This window comes from Falco punctatus, assembly GCF_963210335.1.
Source record: "Falco punctatus genome assembly, chromosome: 8".
Classification (NCBI taxonomy): domain Eukaryota; kingdom Metazoa; phylum Chordata; class Aves; order Falconiformes; family Falconidae; genus Falco; species Falco punctatus.
In genome coordinates this window covers 42,859,031-42,875,698 of record NC_137588.1, presented here as the reverse complement: position 1 = coordinate 42,875,698, position 16,668 = coordinate 42,859,031, and the positions used below count along the sequence as shown (strand labels likewise).

The window sequence follows — 16,668 nt, the reverse complement described above, 5'->3', positions numbered from 1 at the left end:
TCTATTGAACTTCTAAAATTGCATATGTTTCATGGGTGGCAGCTATAGCATTTGTACTTATATTTTGTTTAGCACAGTAATTTACTTGAATGATCCTGTACTTTTCTGCTAGCCTTACACAGAATGTATCCTGCACTGAGGTTCTGCAGAGACTGTTCTCCCAACTGTTTCGATGATTGAGACAATGAACTCCTAAGGGCTCTTCATCTCACTGGAATAGGATGCAGATTCTTAATCAGCTGAACCAGTCCTATGAAATTTTAACCAGGTCTGAGACTCTGGACCACCAGTTTCTGATATTACAGGTCTTGATTCTCTCCTTCATTCAGCGCTGTCCTACATACAGGCATTTTTAAAGGGAAGCCAAGTATGAGCCTGTGTCATGCAGCTCGGAAAAGGGTTTTTGGAGCATTTTCTAGAGCAACATTTGAGCTCCAGTGAGGCATATGAGTTGCCCAACTCCTCCTGATTTACAGAGTTCTCTGTAGTGCATCAGCCAACACCCACAGATACTCGGAGCACATGCAAAACGTGGTCTAATGTACATGGGAAACTGATTTCTAAATTATTAAGTATGAGTGCAAGAACGGGTTTCATTTCTACTCTGGGAAGAAGAGGGGCTTGCTAACGGTGCAGAGGTTGTTAGTGTGCACAGACATTGCCAGATCCATTCCCCGCCAGCCGCTCTCTGCTTTGCAGTGCCTCAGCTCACCAAAAATGAAAGGGTGTGCGAGATTAAAAGTAGGGAGGGGGAAACTGGTTGGTCAACAATTGCTATTTACTGCAACATGGCTAACTTTCAGATATATTAAAATAGTGAATTAGAGTCTTCTCGAGATGAATATTTTTTGCCTGACTGCTTTGGGATTTCTGGTCCTGTGCTTGCCTGGGTAAACAGTTTTTCAAGGCTGATTGATTCAACTGTAGGCAATAGCCTAAGTAACAGTTATTACTTGAAGTATTTACTGTTCCTTTCTGCCAATGGAAATAAAGAAGTTGCAAGTAAACTTAGGGGAAAGGGAATTGTGATGGCCTTGTTACTGGCTAGCATTGTTCCTGTGGGCCAGGGGTGACTGGGAAATAATTGTCACCTGGTATACAACTGGCTGGTGAGCAAACTGTGGTCTTAACTTTCTTTCCAGATTCACTGAGAACAAAAGTTTTGTTCAGCTTTTGCTTTTACACATGCAGAACCCCCCTGCCTTCCACTGAGCTGAACGTGCAATGGGGAGCAGTTAGGCAATAGCTGCAGGACTGGTAAGCAGAGGATGCTCTATAGGGAAGTTTATGTTTTGGTGTTAATAAATGTTCACACAGGAAATTGGAACATCTGTAGTGCCAAATTACTTGTCTTTGAAGAAGAAAACACCTGCTTGCTACCTTTAATGAGGTGGTTGGTGGTGGGTGTTTGTACTGTCTGGAGTGTGTTCTTAAGCACAGCTGTTCTACTCATACATAACAGCTTAATGTTCCCTTGCTGCAAAACGCTTGACGTTTCTTTCCCTTGAACTCTTTGGCTCATGTGTGGCCATTCTTGGGAGTGTGTCCAACACAAACTAAGTGTTGAGACTGTACTTAATTTATATTGGGACATAGCATCATTACCTCTCAGTGCAAGCAATGGCGTTATGTCGGTGTGTCGTCACTGCACAGTAACATGGTACTGAAGTGTCAGGATCTGTAGCACTGCATCAATTGACAAAACAAAGAGACCTAAGTCTGTATATTGTACCATGATGATCCCTTTATCTTGTGAGTCCCTAAGCCTTAACTGGTGGCATTCTCTGGCAAACTCCTTCCAGGATGGAAAAGGAACAAAAATATACCTTTTGTAACTTGGTCTGAAAGCTTTTAAGTGTATATTTATGGGTATATTATACAATTTTCTAGGGTTTTGTTATCCTTTAGAGGAATAAATGTATAAAGACATTGCTAACTTTCTAAAAAACTTCCCCCCCCCCCCCCGCGGAAATAGCAGCTCAGAACTAGTGGCGGTAACACGGAGTTAAAACAGGAAGAAAAACATGTAAAAAACACGACCAGCACGCGGGGAGGTCGCGGAGGAAGAGGCTGGCAGGAGCACCTTAGCAGTGTGCATTGGTGGTTCAGTGGTAGAATTCTCGCCTGCCACGCGGGAGGCCCGGGTTCGATTCCCGGCCAATGCAGCATGACTTACCTTTTTCGTCGGCGGAACAACTGCTTGCGTTTCAAGCGCGGAGCAATTGCACCACCTTTTGCTTTTCCCTGCGGGGTTCCCAACCGGGAGCAAGCGGTGTTGTGGGTGCTAAGCCAGGTCTTGCCGGGCACCCGGCGGCGGCCTGTACCCCGATCAACGGCTGCCGAGCAGCGAGAAGGGAAAAAAAAAAAAAATGACAAAAAGCCGCTGGAGATGCCGGGGATTGAACCCGGGACCTCACACATGCGAAGCGCGCGCTCTACCACTGAGCTACATCCCCGGCTGGCGAGCTTTTGCGCCGGACGCTATCCGAGGACAGGACAGGCCAGCCCACTCCCGGCCGCGTCCCCTCGTCCCGAGTCACTCCTTGGCGGGGCAGCGGCGCGGGACACAGCGCCCAGGCACCGCGCTTGGCCCCTGAGCGCGGAGTAACGACCCCCGCCCGCTTGCACCCGGGCTTCGCTCCGCCCGGGAGCGGCACAAGCGCCGGGCTCCGCGGGGCGGGGAGTACCAACGGGGAAAAGCCGCCCCCCGCCCCCCCCGCCCCCCCCCCCTCCCCTCCGCTCCGCCGGCTTTTCAGACTGCCGCCCCTTCCCCCTCTGCACCGCAGGGCCCGGAGCGGCTCCGAGCTCCAGGGTCCCCAAGCCCCGTTCGGGATCCCCGGCCGGCGCCGGCGACGCGCACATGGGGAGCGGGGGGCGCCCAGTGACGCCCCCCGGAGCGCCGGCTGCGGCGCCTCCTCGTCTTTAATCTCAGGTTTTCCTACCACATCTGAGCTTCCACGTTGTCAGGTAAGAGGTTACTTACCGTGACAATGAAATGCACCTTCTCTAGGATAATCTTCCTATCAAAATATGGACTCGCCAGGTTTAGAGCCCTGATACTGAAAGAAAAAGAACCCGGCCAGGTTCTTTCGGTGGAATTTTCCCAGCAAAACCAGCCACTTCCATTAGCTTTAGTGGGAACTATCTGGCCCCACTCTCCATTCCGGTTTATTTTCAGAACCTATGCACTGCCTCCGTGATACGTGCTGTTCTCCCTTCAATATGCACCTGTACTACAGCACATAGTACCATTGTGCATTTAATTTGTACCCCTACAAGAAGCTGCTGCCAGCAGCCGTGCCTGTTGGACACAGCCTGTGCCAGGACCCCTCCCCGGGGAGCACAGTCCCTCCAGTGCACCCCAGCTGGACATTCCTACCCTCAGCAACTCATGTTTTTCTATCCTGTCCAAAAGCAGCATTTAACAGCTTGCCTTTCTTCAAAACAGATTTTAAGATGCAGCTTCCTAGGAGTTACTGAATTTGATTTTCATAATTAATGCAGTGTATGAACTATTTGATTTGTGCATTAACGTGAAGCACAGTATAGCAGTGGCTCCTAACAAAGCTGAGCCAAGGGTGCAGAGCAGGTTAATACCAGCCACTGCAATAAAAACACAAAGCAATTTAAACCTCCTCTCCATTTTTTTCTCCTTCTGTTTACCTTTCTGTATACTTCAGAATAGTAGAAAATGAATAATACAGATATTACTATGCCTTTATGGATTTCTCAGCTGTGACGGACAGTCAGTCCAATTGTAAAACTTCCCGTCTGGGAGGTGGATCAAGGCAGAGCACATTTAAGCTGCTGAGAAGAGCAGCTACAGATCCAAAGTGTATCAGCAAGTATTTAATTACTACCCCTGTGGAACCAATACCAGAGCTTATGTGCTGCCTATATTAAAGTGGAACAATGCTTCTATTGCAGCTAGATCTAAATATCCTCTAGACCATCACCTACCAAATACAGAATAAATTGAACGGTTCAGGCAAGACTCAACATACATATGCTACGGGAGAAAATAAGATGCCTTACACTGAGCCGTAGAGTAAAACAAAATGACCCATAGATGGCTACTCGCTGTAACTCCAGGCCTACCAGAACTGCACGTTCTTACAACTTCAGGATGCAGAGGTGGAACCCTGTTGCTGCCGTAGCATCAATACAGCTCCCAGCACGGCCACATGCACATCTCATAGTCCTTCCCGACTATCGCCCACAGTGCCGGTCTTGTCCAGATGTCTGGAGGCAGCCCCTGGTTCCAGGAAACACTTTGTCATCTTGTGCGAGCAGCTTTTAATGCTGCTGGATGCCAGGGCACAAGCTCGACATTCAGCTTTCTCAACAGCTCTCTCAGAGGACTACATTCACCTCTTTGTGTTTGGGTTTCTGTGCTGACATCAGGGAAAAACAATGTCACTCTGTTATCTGGCAGCTCCTCCGCATTCCTTGGTGGGATTAACTCATTCCTGGTACCTCGCAAACCTTACACTTGTCAGGGAGGCCTTCCTTCTCCCTGGGGACTGGCTTTTCACTGGATCTGCTCAAGTTGTTGCATATTCCATCAGTTCTCATTAGATACACGCTTAATTTCACTCTATTTTTTCACAGCAGTTTTTCTCCAAGCTGATGGATTTCTGTAGTCCAGCCTGAAAAGAGTTCAGTTTCAAAGTTGCCCCATGATCACAATCAAACTGAAGAGACAGGCATTTCTGTGTTTCTTTCTGATATAGTTTCCTGTCATTGCACTTGTTCCTAGCATTAAATGTTTGCACTCAAAATTTCTTTTTAAAACAAACAGTCTCATTCAATAAAATATAGAAGCAAAGCATAGCAGTATAAGCAAACATGAAGAGTATTCATTTCATTGATCCAGCTCAGCCATACACATTCATCACCTTGCAAAATCACAAACCTGCCTGGCCTGTGTGAGGTTTTCTGCTCCCTGCATATCACAGGTTTGGGTTGGAAGAGACCTTGAAGACCACCTCGTTCCCACCCCTGCACTGGGCAGGGACCCCCCCAGCCCAGGCTGCTCCCAGCCCCATCCAGCCTGGCCTGGAGCACTGCCAGGGATGGGGCACCCACAGCTGCTCTGGGCAGCCTGGCCCACCGCCTCACCGCCCTCACGGGGAGAGGTTCTTCCTTATTATGAAATCTAAATTTACCCTCTTTCAGTTTAAAGCCATTCCCTCTTGTCCTGTCACTACATGCCCTTGTAAAATGTCCCTCTCCAGCTGTCTTGTAGGCCTCTTTAGGTACTGAAACAGATCCCAGAACACTATCCTCTGGCTCCACCACTTAAAACAACAAGCAGAAAAACCCCACTAAATGTGCTATCTTCATTCTGGTTTTGACACTGCAGCCCTCTGTGTGTTGCTGTGACAAGTCTTGACCAAGCGCGAGAGCCCGTGGCAATAGCACCAGCCATTCACGAATAGCTGAAGATATTTTTCTTCTATCATATGATCATATTGTGCATTTGTTTGAAGTATCCAAATGAGTCACTGCAGAATATTCACAGATCTCTTACATTCATTTAGCACTCTTGTCCTCCTTCAAAAAATGTTCCTGCTGGGGATTGGGAAAGCCATAAAATGACAGATTTCAGAGATTATGAACCAACCACACACTAACCACTTGTTTATGCCACTTACCAACCCATTTCAAATAATCAATGTATTAGGAAAAAGATGAGGACAGAGTTGTGATTTGCAAAGTTAAACTTAACTACAAAAATTGCCGACGTTACATTTACCAAAGAGTTTTTACCTACTGCCACAAATCAGGGAATACAGTGCTCAGAATAACCATTACAAAGTTCTGCACATATGTTAGACTGAATTTGGATGAAGTTGCCACCCTAAGTCCTCCAAATACAAATCGCTTTTTCTCATGTATTTTTACATCTTTGATTTTTATTGAATCAGCTCCCTTGTTTGTTGTGGTGAAATGGAGGAATAAAGCAAAGAAGTCTTTCATTAATTCCTAGTCATGCAAGTCATACTACACAGTCTAAGTGTGTAGCTCTTTTTTGTTGTTCCCAATGAGAGCATCATGAGAACATCCCAAAAATACAGGTTACAAATCAGCCCATAGTAAAGAACTATGGAAGTTAGAGTTTCAAAAGGAGATAAAAAGGCAGAAAAAAGGATTAAAGTACTGAACAGGGTTGCAGACAGATAAGTAAATTATAGCCCTGCAGAAATTATTTGACTGGCAAATTAATTACACAATATTACAATGGTTTTCTCAGCCAAATTTAGCCCTCAGGAAGCAGGTAGGAGTCTGTATGACTTAATAAAAGGAGCCTCAACTGGTCTTCAGCTTAATCAGAGATGAAAATTAACATTTCAGGATTCGAGGCAAATAGGAGATTTTTTGTAAAGCTCAGAAAGACAGTGACTAGCACAATTATACAGGTTTACACAGATTATAAAGCCACCCAGACAGTGGAATGCTCCTGCTTTCTCTACAGGCCTTTAATTTACAGACCTACCCATGAAGCCAAGGTAGAAGCTGATTTGGAACCAACGTGGCAGTCTCATTAGGACAGATCATTCAACAGGGCACTTCATGTTTGTTTACAGAATGCATGATTCTCTGCGAAATATTTTACTCCAACCCTGTAAACTTATATTATTATTATTATTATTATTGCTAGTACTACTATCATTATCGTTATTTCCTAAAGTGTTGACTTATTCTCTGAACCTTATTCCATGTCTGCAGTTCTCACTCTGTCCCCAGCATGCAGAAACATAATAGATAAGAAATAATTTTTTTTTTCCAGCTTGTTTGCTAAGTATCATGTCTTTTTAGGAAGAGATATTATGAGCTTTCTTTTGGAACAAATGTTCTTTGTTACTCCTGGAACAGCTTTGGAAATACATATGTCCCGATTGAAATACATCACCTTCTAGTGAGAAGTATCATACAGCATGCTCATTAACCTAGTTTGAACCACAGTATCATTACAAATATTAAGTAAGAACTTTTCTGATTGCCTGAAATTATGCAAGAAGAAGGCAAGGCTCATACTCATCGTCTTAAATCAAGTCTAACTCTTACTTCAAATTACTACAGAGCATTTCAGCTTCCAGCACTCCATTATCTCCAGGGGAATCTCTTGATTCTCTGTTCTTCATGTTCTTCAGGTTCCATCTAGAATTCAAGACATAAATATTTTTTTCAGACAAAAGGAAGATGTAAATCTTCTGGAAATAAATAACTTCTGAGATATTACAGGATGAGGTGTGTAGCCCTTTAAGATTAGGATGAAAATGTATACAACCAGATGGACCTGGAGATCCTGGAGATGTGGCCTTAAATTAACAAACACTTTTTTGAACTTATTAATTATTTTTCATCCTTGCAGATCCAACAGCCAACAATTTCTTCTATGCATAATGCTGTCTTCTAGTATCACTGAGAGTTTGATTTCTGCATGGACAAAACCATTTAAACTGAGTAAGGGGACCATGGGTCAACCATCTTGTCCAAGAAGCATGGCATTTTCACTGGTTTTACCAAAACAGGCTGCATTTATCGAGGTTTTGGGAACGATTATTCCCTTTGCCTCCTCTGCAGACCAGGGCCCTGCTATGCTTAGCATGCTCTCCCCTCAGAAATCATGAATATTCTCACGCAAAACCATCTTTTCCCACTTTCTTCATCCATATGGGAAAATGGGCTCCTTTACCCAGGCTCATAGAGAAAGAAAACCAAAATGAGGGCTACTACTAATAGCTCTTGCAAAAAATGCAGCTGGATTTAATTTTTGTTACTAGGCTACTTTTGAGCTGATAGGAAACTTTTTGTTTTCATTAGTATTATAATTACTTAATTGTAATAATAATTCAGTAATTACTGTATATATTTTCGTCATATAAAAATACCAGTACAACTGCTTTATTTATCTGCACTCGTGCAAGTAGATTAACACAAATACTTTCTTAGCATCTAGAACACATTTATCACATCCTGTTGCGGTTCTAATGCCGGACAGCCATATTATAGCGATGAACCTAAAAATAACCGTGAAAAAGCATCATACACCAAAGGACAACAAGAATTTACCGTTAACAAAAAACTGAGCAAAGTGAAAGTCTCACTGGACATCAAGAACACAAATAACTGAGAAACCCTCAGGACAGGAATTTACTGCTATTACTCAAGTGAACAGATTCCTGTAAAGGGATATTCTGCGTGGACTCTCAAGTTTGTCTCATGGAAGATAAATGAGTATATGTCATGGTAACTCCTTCAGTGGACCTTGAATCCTTCAATGTTGTTATAATGCTAAGACTGAGAAAGAAAAGATTACTCAGAACCAGAAAGTAGCAACAGAAGAAAACAAACAAAAAACCCACAGAAAAAAAAAAAAAAGAAAAAAAGAAAAAATTAAAAAGGAAGAAAAAGACTTTGACTTCAAGAAATAAAGAGTATTTTTCATTTTGGAGCTTGAATTAGATAAAGTAGCAACAAACCATAGTGTTTGAAAAAGGAAGATTCTGACCCATAGTGTCTCACCCTGCACCCCTGAAATTCAAACTCTAGTTAAATCATAGAATCATAAAATCACAGAATCACAGGACAGTTTGGGTTGGAAGGGACCTTAAAGCCCACCCAGTTCCCAGCCCTGCCCCGGGCAGGGACCCCCCCAACCCAGGCTGCTCCCAGCCCCATCCAGCCTGGCCTGGAGCACTGCCAGGGATGGGGCACCCACAGCTGCTCTGGGCAGCCTGGCCCACCGCCTCGCCGCCCTCACGGGGAGAGGTTCTTCCTGATATCTGACCTGCATCTGCCCTCTCTGCGCTCAAAGCCACCCCCGTGCCCTGTCACACGTGCCCCTGTAAAATGTCCCTCTCCAGCTGTCCTGTATGCTCCATTAGGTACTGGAAGGCTGGTGCACCAAGGGCTTTTTCTGCCCATTCCACCTTTCAAATATATTGACAAGATTTAAAAAAAAAAAAAAAAAAGTTCTCTCACATCCACATAATCATTCCTCCTGCCTTTCCCTGTCTGCTGTTCTACCATCCCCGAGAATCGGCTCTTCTCTGCTGGCTGCATTTATCGCAGTGGCATTAACCATGCCAGTAAGCACCTTGTAAGGCAGGACCAAGAGTTTTGTTGTGTTTGCATTTTTCAATATACCAGCACATTCAGATAATTCCTGATCTAATTCCCACTGAATAAATTTCCCAAACTCATTGTGCTCAAGGCCAGGCTGGATGGGGCTGGGAGCAGCCTGGGCTGGGGGGGTCCCTGCCTGGGGCAGGGCTGGGAACTGGGTGGGCTTTAAGGTCCCTTCCAGCCCAAACCGTCCTGTGATTCTATGATTGCCCACATGTTAACCTGCTGCAAGGTATGGTATATTTAACAGTGGAACAAAAATGCAGCTCTACAACTTAAGTAGCTACTTTCCTGGTCATGTTTATCAAAGATGTTTTCACTGGCCTCGATTTTCTTAAATGCTTGTCTAGTTGTTGTGAGCTTGCAATGTCAAAGTAGCTTGATGTAAGGCTGAAAAATAATTAGACACACGAGGCCATTACAGTGTGTGTTAAATACAATCTGCATACAGCAGAAAGAATAAATTCTTACAAAGCCATTAAACGACCATTTTTTTAGGTAAATGAGGAAGATTAAAATTTTAAATTTCTGTAAAAATTCAACTTTTTATTTCTTTAAAAACCTTAATAAAACAATGTCAAAGTCCCACAGAACTGGGAATTCAGCCAAACTGATTCTTGCCCCATCACACAGAAGTTACCATGGACTGCAAAGAAACGTGTCCAAGCTTCACAGCCCAAAGACTTGAGATCAGAAAGTTGTCCCTTTCCTTGCTGTTATTAATCCAGACTCATTCCATTTGCAACAGTGGAGATTTTTTTATTCAGCGACATGGTACAGATTCTGTGCTCTCCCAATGCACTCTGTCCAGTAGGGACCGCGGCTACATGGGTGCCGTCAGCACGACACAGTCCACGTCTGTGTGGGTGAAGAATGTGGATTTATCCCGACCCTCCCGACGTGAGCACAACTGTTCCCCAAGCACTAGACCCTCCCTTGTTTAAACCAGGCTTCAGTGCAGCAGGGACAGGCTCAGGTCACCCTTAGAGCACGGAGCCCGCGCAACCACGTCCTTACCTCCCTGGCTGGAGCATGGATGGAAAGGTCAGACTGGTGTTCCGCTCAACAGCTGCAGAGAGAAAGGTTCAACCATTGCCTCTGCTCACTGTTCCTGGCCACAGAGCCGGTACTGGCTGTGGTGGCTACCAAGAGCCTGGCAACATTTGCCCACCTGGCCTGACTGCAGCAGAGCTTGCGCGAGGTCGCTGCTAGCGAGCGGCGGTGGGTTGCTAAATCGCTATGAACCAGAAAGCAATATACTTACATCTTATTATCGATATGTCAATAGGGGCCAGGTCTGTAGATTTGCTTGCTGAAAAGTATGGGCTAATTTAATAGGGATTTGACCGATACAAAAATTGACTTGGTCTTCCAATGATGTCTTGTACTGGAATGTTGTGATCTGGAAACTAATATATGTCTTCTTGCTTATCACATCAATATAGCCTCATTTTGTTGGCTTTTGTATTGAGCAATCTGGTGAATATACAATCCAGGTTTGATTTCTCTCTTTATGATACCTCTTATTATTAAAATGCTCTCACCCAAAAAATAATATATTTTTATTTACTGGTAATATTAATGGTATTCAATTTTTGCCTCAGATTTAATCTATTTTTTTCATCTTGAAGAATCAGATCCTACTTAGTTAAAACTGAAAAAAGAAACAACCCAGTTTTCCTTCCATTCTGCATGCAGGTTGAACTACACTTTGGGTATTTTTATTTAATACTACTCTTTCTCAAATTAGTGTTTATTACTTGCCATGTTTCAATGTTGCAAAGGAGACTGCACTATTTATTGTGTGTTGCTACTTGCCGGTTTCTCCGTAATTATTTCATGGACTGGATATGGTAAGCATTATATATATATATATATATTTATATATATATATATATATATATTTTATAATATATATATAGCAAATATACTTTGTGTACCACTGGACGTATGTAAGCACTACGTCTGCACACAATTCCAGCAAAAATTTGCGGGGGACGGCAGGAGGGGTCGAAGCTCTGACGCCCTTCTCAATAAGTTGTTGAGAGATGGAAAACGCGGGTCCTTCCAGGGTGATTTTTGAGGTTTTGCTTTCCATCCCGGCAGGGCAGATGCCCACACCGCTGGGCATGCATGGGTGGGCGCTGTGCGAGCAGACCACTCGCGGGCTCTCGCTGGGGTTACAGCTGGCAAATGCCTCCAGGCACAAGCAGCGTGCACCACACAGAGCCTGTTCCGTGTTCACCCCCATGCACGCGACCCTGCCGTAAGCACTCATGTTAACAACGTGACGTCCACGTGCAATGCGCTGCAGACGCCAGCGCTGCAGATGATGCTGCACAGCCTGCTTTGCCAAAGGAGCTGGTTACTGTGCAACACGTGCCCAGCTCTAACCAGCGTTTACTCCCCACAAAAATGCTCCTCTGTTTTCTCCTGATTCTTGCAAGATGTCTGCAGCTGCTCTGTGAGCAGTGAGCGGCTGTGGTGCTGGGTCCTTCACCAGTGCACGCTGCCAGAGGTGGCAGGAGGCTGCAAAGCACCCAAAGCCCAGAGGAGCGGGTGGGTGTCCCCTTCTCAGCCACCCTGGCCCAGCGCTGGTCCCCGTCAACCTGGGGCTCCAAAAAGCGGTGCAGGAAGAAGACCCCTGGCTGCAGAGCTGCACCAGCACCTCGGGGCCCTGGCCAGAGCCCAACCGCAGCATTGTGCCTGAGAAACCACACCGGGACTGGGAGACCATGAAGAAAAGCCACCAGCGGCAATGCTGCTGCGGGTGGGACAGCCAAGAGGCCACAGCAGCAAGTCAAAATGCTACCGGGGAGCCCCTGTAACGGCCAAGGCTGCAGCTGCGATCCACCACCACCGGCATTCCCAGAGCTCCAGAGAAAGCCCTGAAAAGGAGTGGGAGATACCCAGGAGTAAAGCACATTTCTTAGTGAAAGTAAAAATAAGGTTTGGCTGATATTCTACGACAGTGTCTTAAACCTGATAATTAAAATACTGTCTTAAGAATTTTTGGTAAATCATTTTCAGCTTAGACTTTCCTTTTTGAAGCACTGGAAATAATTAACTTTTTTAAAAAGATGACTCCTTCATACTTGGTGTTAAAGCCAGGCATTTCAAAAAGCAAAATGATAGTAATAACTATTCTCATAATTACAAACTCCATTCTTTCTACACGAGTCCTGTTTTCAATTAACATCTTTCATTAATGGGTTATTCTCCCTGCTATTTACCTCTAATGACAGCAACCGTCACATACATGAAGAGTTTTGCAAAATCGTAACTATCGTGAGGGTTTTTTTCCTTATTTTTACCGTTTTCTGAAGGCTGCAGTATGGTATGAGCCATTTACCCAGGAGATAACCAGAATTCTCGTGAGATTCCATTTCTCAGCCTGTATTCTGGACTTTGCTAACTGCTCGACACCTGTCGTGGAGCCAGCTATAGGGGAAGGTCACTGTCACAGGAGCAGCTGGACAAACACACGATGCTGATAACTCTGCTCCTGGTGACTGTCCTGCAGCCTGGGCCCCCTGTCCCATTAGCATCAGCACCTTCAGCAGTCAAAAAAAAGCTTTAGCAGCCCTCTTGCCGAAAAAGGCCTGTATTTTATAACTCAGGCTTAGTTCAGAGCAATGAATGCAAAATACAGCTTGCTCACCTCTAGAAATTGAATGTGCATGTGGCAAAAGATGCCTTCCCCGGGACCGCCTGAGGAAACAGGGAGATGAAAACTGGCCATCCCTGGGGAGAGCCCCTCACACAGGGGACACATCTTAGCTGTGAGGGACCCGGCTCCGATGGGCACCTGGTGACACAGGGTGCCCTGGGCAGAGCTGCTGGCCAGCCCGGAGACAGCTGGGTGACTGGGGGGGGGCAATTGTGCCGCAATCACAGCCCAGATTACGCCGGGATGGAGGAGGAGGCTGGCACCCGACAGGGTTGGCATGCTCCACTGCAGCTCTGCGAGATCTGCGTGCACGAATCGCCTACTCAGTAGTCATGAGCATAACAGTTTTCAAAGATATTGTGTAAAATACTCAAAATATCTCTATTTTGGGAGGCCTCGAGGCTTACAGCCTCAATGGAAAATTATTTTCTGAAGACTGGAGTGGAGGGGAAGGATTGGGCCCCAAAGCAGCGCACGTCCATCCTCCAGCACTGTGGCAGCACGGGCAAGGCCCCCCGCACCGTGGCAGTGCCAGTGAGGCCGTCGGCACCGCTGCCCACCTCCCCTGCACACGCAGACTGTGCACCCACTGCTTTAAAGCCATGAGGGCTTTACACACAACTCAGCAAGCGAGGGGTCACAGCGTCCTCTGGGGCGATGAATGCACCGCGCCAAACACTTCCTGCCTTTGGCAGCGCCTCCATCCCGCAGCAAATTGTTTGAGAGGACTTCAGCTAATTGTTTCTAGTTGTGGATTATAGGAATAGACTCATGGTAACTCGCTTGAATGAGACATTCCTCTGGCATTATGTTTCACATCTGTGGGGCTTTATGCAAGCGACCGCAACGCAGGATGGAAGATAACAATGCCGTGATGTCCCAAGAAACTCCCTCTCTCGCACAGGCAGTTTCGGCACCCGTGGGCAGGGCTCCCAAGCCCAAGACCTGCGCAGCCTCATGCTGTTGTTATGAGGCTCCATTAATGAAAAACATATTGGAGGAAAAATACTTTTGTGTATGTGTCAAGCGCCTTTCCTGGCTCTAACTCCAAGGAGCACCGGCCCTGGGCAGACCCAGAGGTGCACACAGAGCTCATCATCGACCCCCCCGCGCACAAGGACCTCTGGACGGTGTTGTCCATCTGGAGATGGGGCCAGCAACACCTCCCAGCATGGCTGGCTGCGGGCGAGGGCTGCGCTGCAAACCTGTCCCTTTTGCCAACTCCTGTGGATTTTTGTTTTCCCGCAGTTAAATACGGCAGCGTCTTCCAGGGAATGTATTTCTGAGGACTGCATGAGGGGGAAGGATCACAGATATGTCAAGAAAATCCCTCCCCACACAAGCAAGGATTTAACTTAAAACAACAAAAAGGATTTCTCTTGAATAAAGTAGCTAATTAAACCAGATTCCTGTGTGTTTTGTCAGTTAATTTCCCAAATATGGGGAAAACAATGTGTAATTTGTGTAATTATGGTATTTTAGAGTGCTTGTGGCATAAATACTTCACTCAAGTGTCAATTTTTGGGGGTTTCCAGAGCTGGCAGAACAACATGGCTCCAATCACTGAGACAATTCCCAAACAAGCCAGGCTATGGCTAGCGGGGACCCCGGCCACCCCCACTGCCACCACAGCCAGGCACCAGCCTCCGGGACACTCCGCATCACCTTCACCATCCTGATTTTTCATGTGGCGCTAATGGGGGCTTCTTGACGAAGGAGACACACGTGGGCAGAGGGAAAAGGTCCCCTTCGGGTGCGCAGCGCTTCGCTGCCAGCCAGCTGTGGCAACTGGAGGCAGATGTCTGCTGCTCCTGCAGCATCCACCAGCCAGAGCTTCTGGCGACAGCCTTGGCAGCAACACGCGAAACAAGGCAGCAAGCAGCGAGAGGACTCGAAAATCATGGCTTGGGGCTCTTGTGCTTTTAAATACGGATGGATTGCTTGGACTCCAGGTGATCTGATAGTGCTCCCTGTGAAGAGCCGGCCCGTCTTGCCGTGATGACTGGTTTGTGCATGGTCTGGGTGTTGGTGGCCAAACACGCCTGTCCAGGTAGGTACCTGCAGCCTGTGGCGAGCTGCTTCCTTGGGAGCATCTGATCCACGTGCAGCTCCACGGTCTGCATACATAAATTTGGGGTTAAAAAGATGTAGATACATTCATATATCCTACTGGAAGTAAAATGACTGGAAGAGCTGGGATGGTTCATCTCTGCTTGTCTGCTGTCCCATCCCTGACCTGCTGACGAGGCGGCAGTGGGCGGCTGCTGCCCCTTCCCCGTTGCCTCCCCAGTGCCAGACAAGAGGCTGGTGCCATTCCTGGGGCGATCTCGGGGTTGTTTTGCTGTTATTCCAACCAGGCTGGCAGCCCTGTCAGATAACAGAAATTCAGAAATGAGAAGCAAATCAGAAGCTATAATAGTCTTTGCAGCGTAGTTACTACTTTTGGCATTTTCAAACCATTTAGGAAAACACTGCCAAGTTAAAAATCCAATCTGCATATGCGTTATAGTATGTATGCGTGTGAGGGGGGTGTTTAAGTATAGGGGGGTGTGTTTTATGTAAGAAAACTTTACAAGGTACTTAAAATAGTCTGTTTTCTGGAATCGCTTCCATCCAGAGGCTGCTCAACCATGACGATGTCTCCTTGTCACCGAGGCGAGGAGCTGGGCCCGGGGCAGGGCAGGACCCGTTTGGGCCTCAGGTGTGAGCAGACATGCTGATGTGGGTGCATTGAGGCGTGTGGGGCTGGAGAGAGTCCAGCAACGTTTCCAGGGCCATCCAGCCCCAATGAACCCAAACAGAATTGAAGTGGGATGTCAGGGAGGAGGTAGGGGAAAAAAAAATAAAAAAAAAAGAACCACTACCACCCCCAAACAACAAGCAAAACAAAACAAAATAAGCCCAAGACAAACTGAATTGGAGTTGGAAGTCAAGGGGTGTGTGTAGAAAAAACCAAACTAAATTAAAAAACAAAGGATATTCCCCCTCCCCCTCGAAAATCCCCCCAAAGCTGAAGAAGACCAACTGAATTGCAGTGGGATGTCAAAGGGAGTGGGGGGTGGAAAAGACACAAACTAAAAAACAAAGAACACCCTCCTCCTGGAAAACAAAAGCCCAAGAAGACAAATTGGATTGCAGTGGAATGTTGGGGTGGGGGGTGAAAAAAACAAAAATAAACTAAAAAACAAAGAAGACACCCCCCCAAAAAAAAAATCCCCCAAGAAGCTGAACAAGACAAACTTGATTACAGTGGGATGTTGGGGTGAGGGTGGAAAAAACAAAATAAACTGCAAAAAAACCAAAGAACACACGTCCCGTCCCTCCAAAAAAAAGAGAAGCCCAAGAAGGCAAAATGACTAAAAAAACAAAGGAAAAAAAATCCTCCCCCCTCGTAAAAATCCCCAGAAAAGCTGAAGAAGACGAAGTGAATTGCAGCGGGACGTCGAGGGGGTGGGGTGCGGAAAAAAACCAAAATAAACTAAAGACAAAGAAAAAAAAACCCACAGAAAACAAAAAATCAAAGAATAAAAACCTCAAAAAACCAAAAAACAACCCACATCCCCACCCCAACGAACTCCCCCTGGGACAGACTGAACTGCAGCGGGATGTCAGGGCGGGGGGGTGGGGGGTGGAAAAAAAAAGAAAAATAACTAAAAACCAAGGGAAAAAAGCCCCAGCAGCCGGCGGAGCGCTGCCCGCAGGGAGCGGCCCCCCCCCCCCGCGCCAGGCCCCCCGGATCGCCCCCCCCCCCCCCCGGATCGGGCCCCCCGGCCCGGCCCCCGGGTCCGCCCGCTCCGCTCCGCGCTGCCGTCACGGGGCCGCGGCGCTGACGGGCGCTGACGCGCGGCGGCGGCGGTGGCGGC

General features: G+C 46.5%; 1 protein-coding gene across 1 annotated transcript in view; it reads right to left on the bottom strand.

The window, feature by feature from the left end:
* GPD2 (glycerol-3-phosphate dehydrogenase 2) overlaps positions 1 to 16,666 on the bottom strand; it is an 86,953-nt gene extending 70,287 nt beyond the window's left edge. The window contains exon 1 of the mRNA XM_080399288.1: positions 4,036 to 16,666. The gene's annotated coding sequence lies outside the window, so the exon portion shown is untranslated. The remainder of the gene's footprint in view (positions 1 to 4,035) is intronic.
* Positions 16,667 to 16,668: the final 2 nt, after the last annotated feature.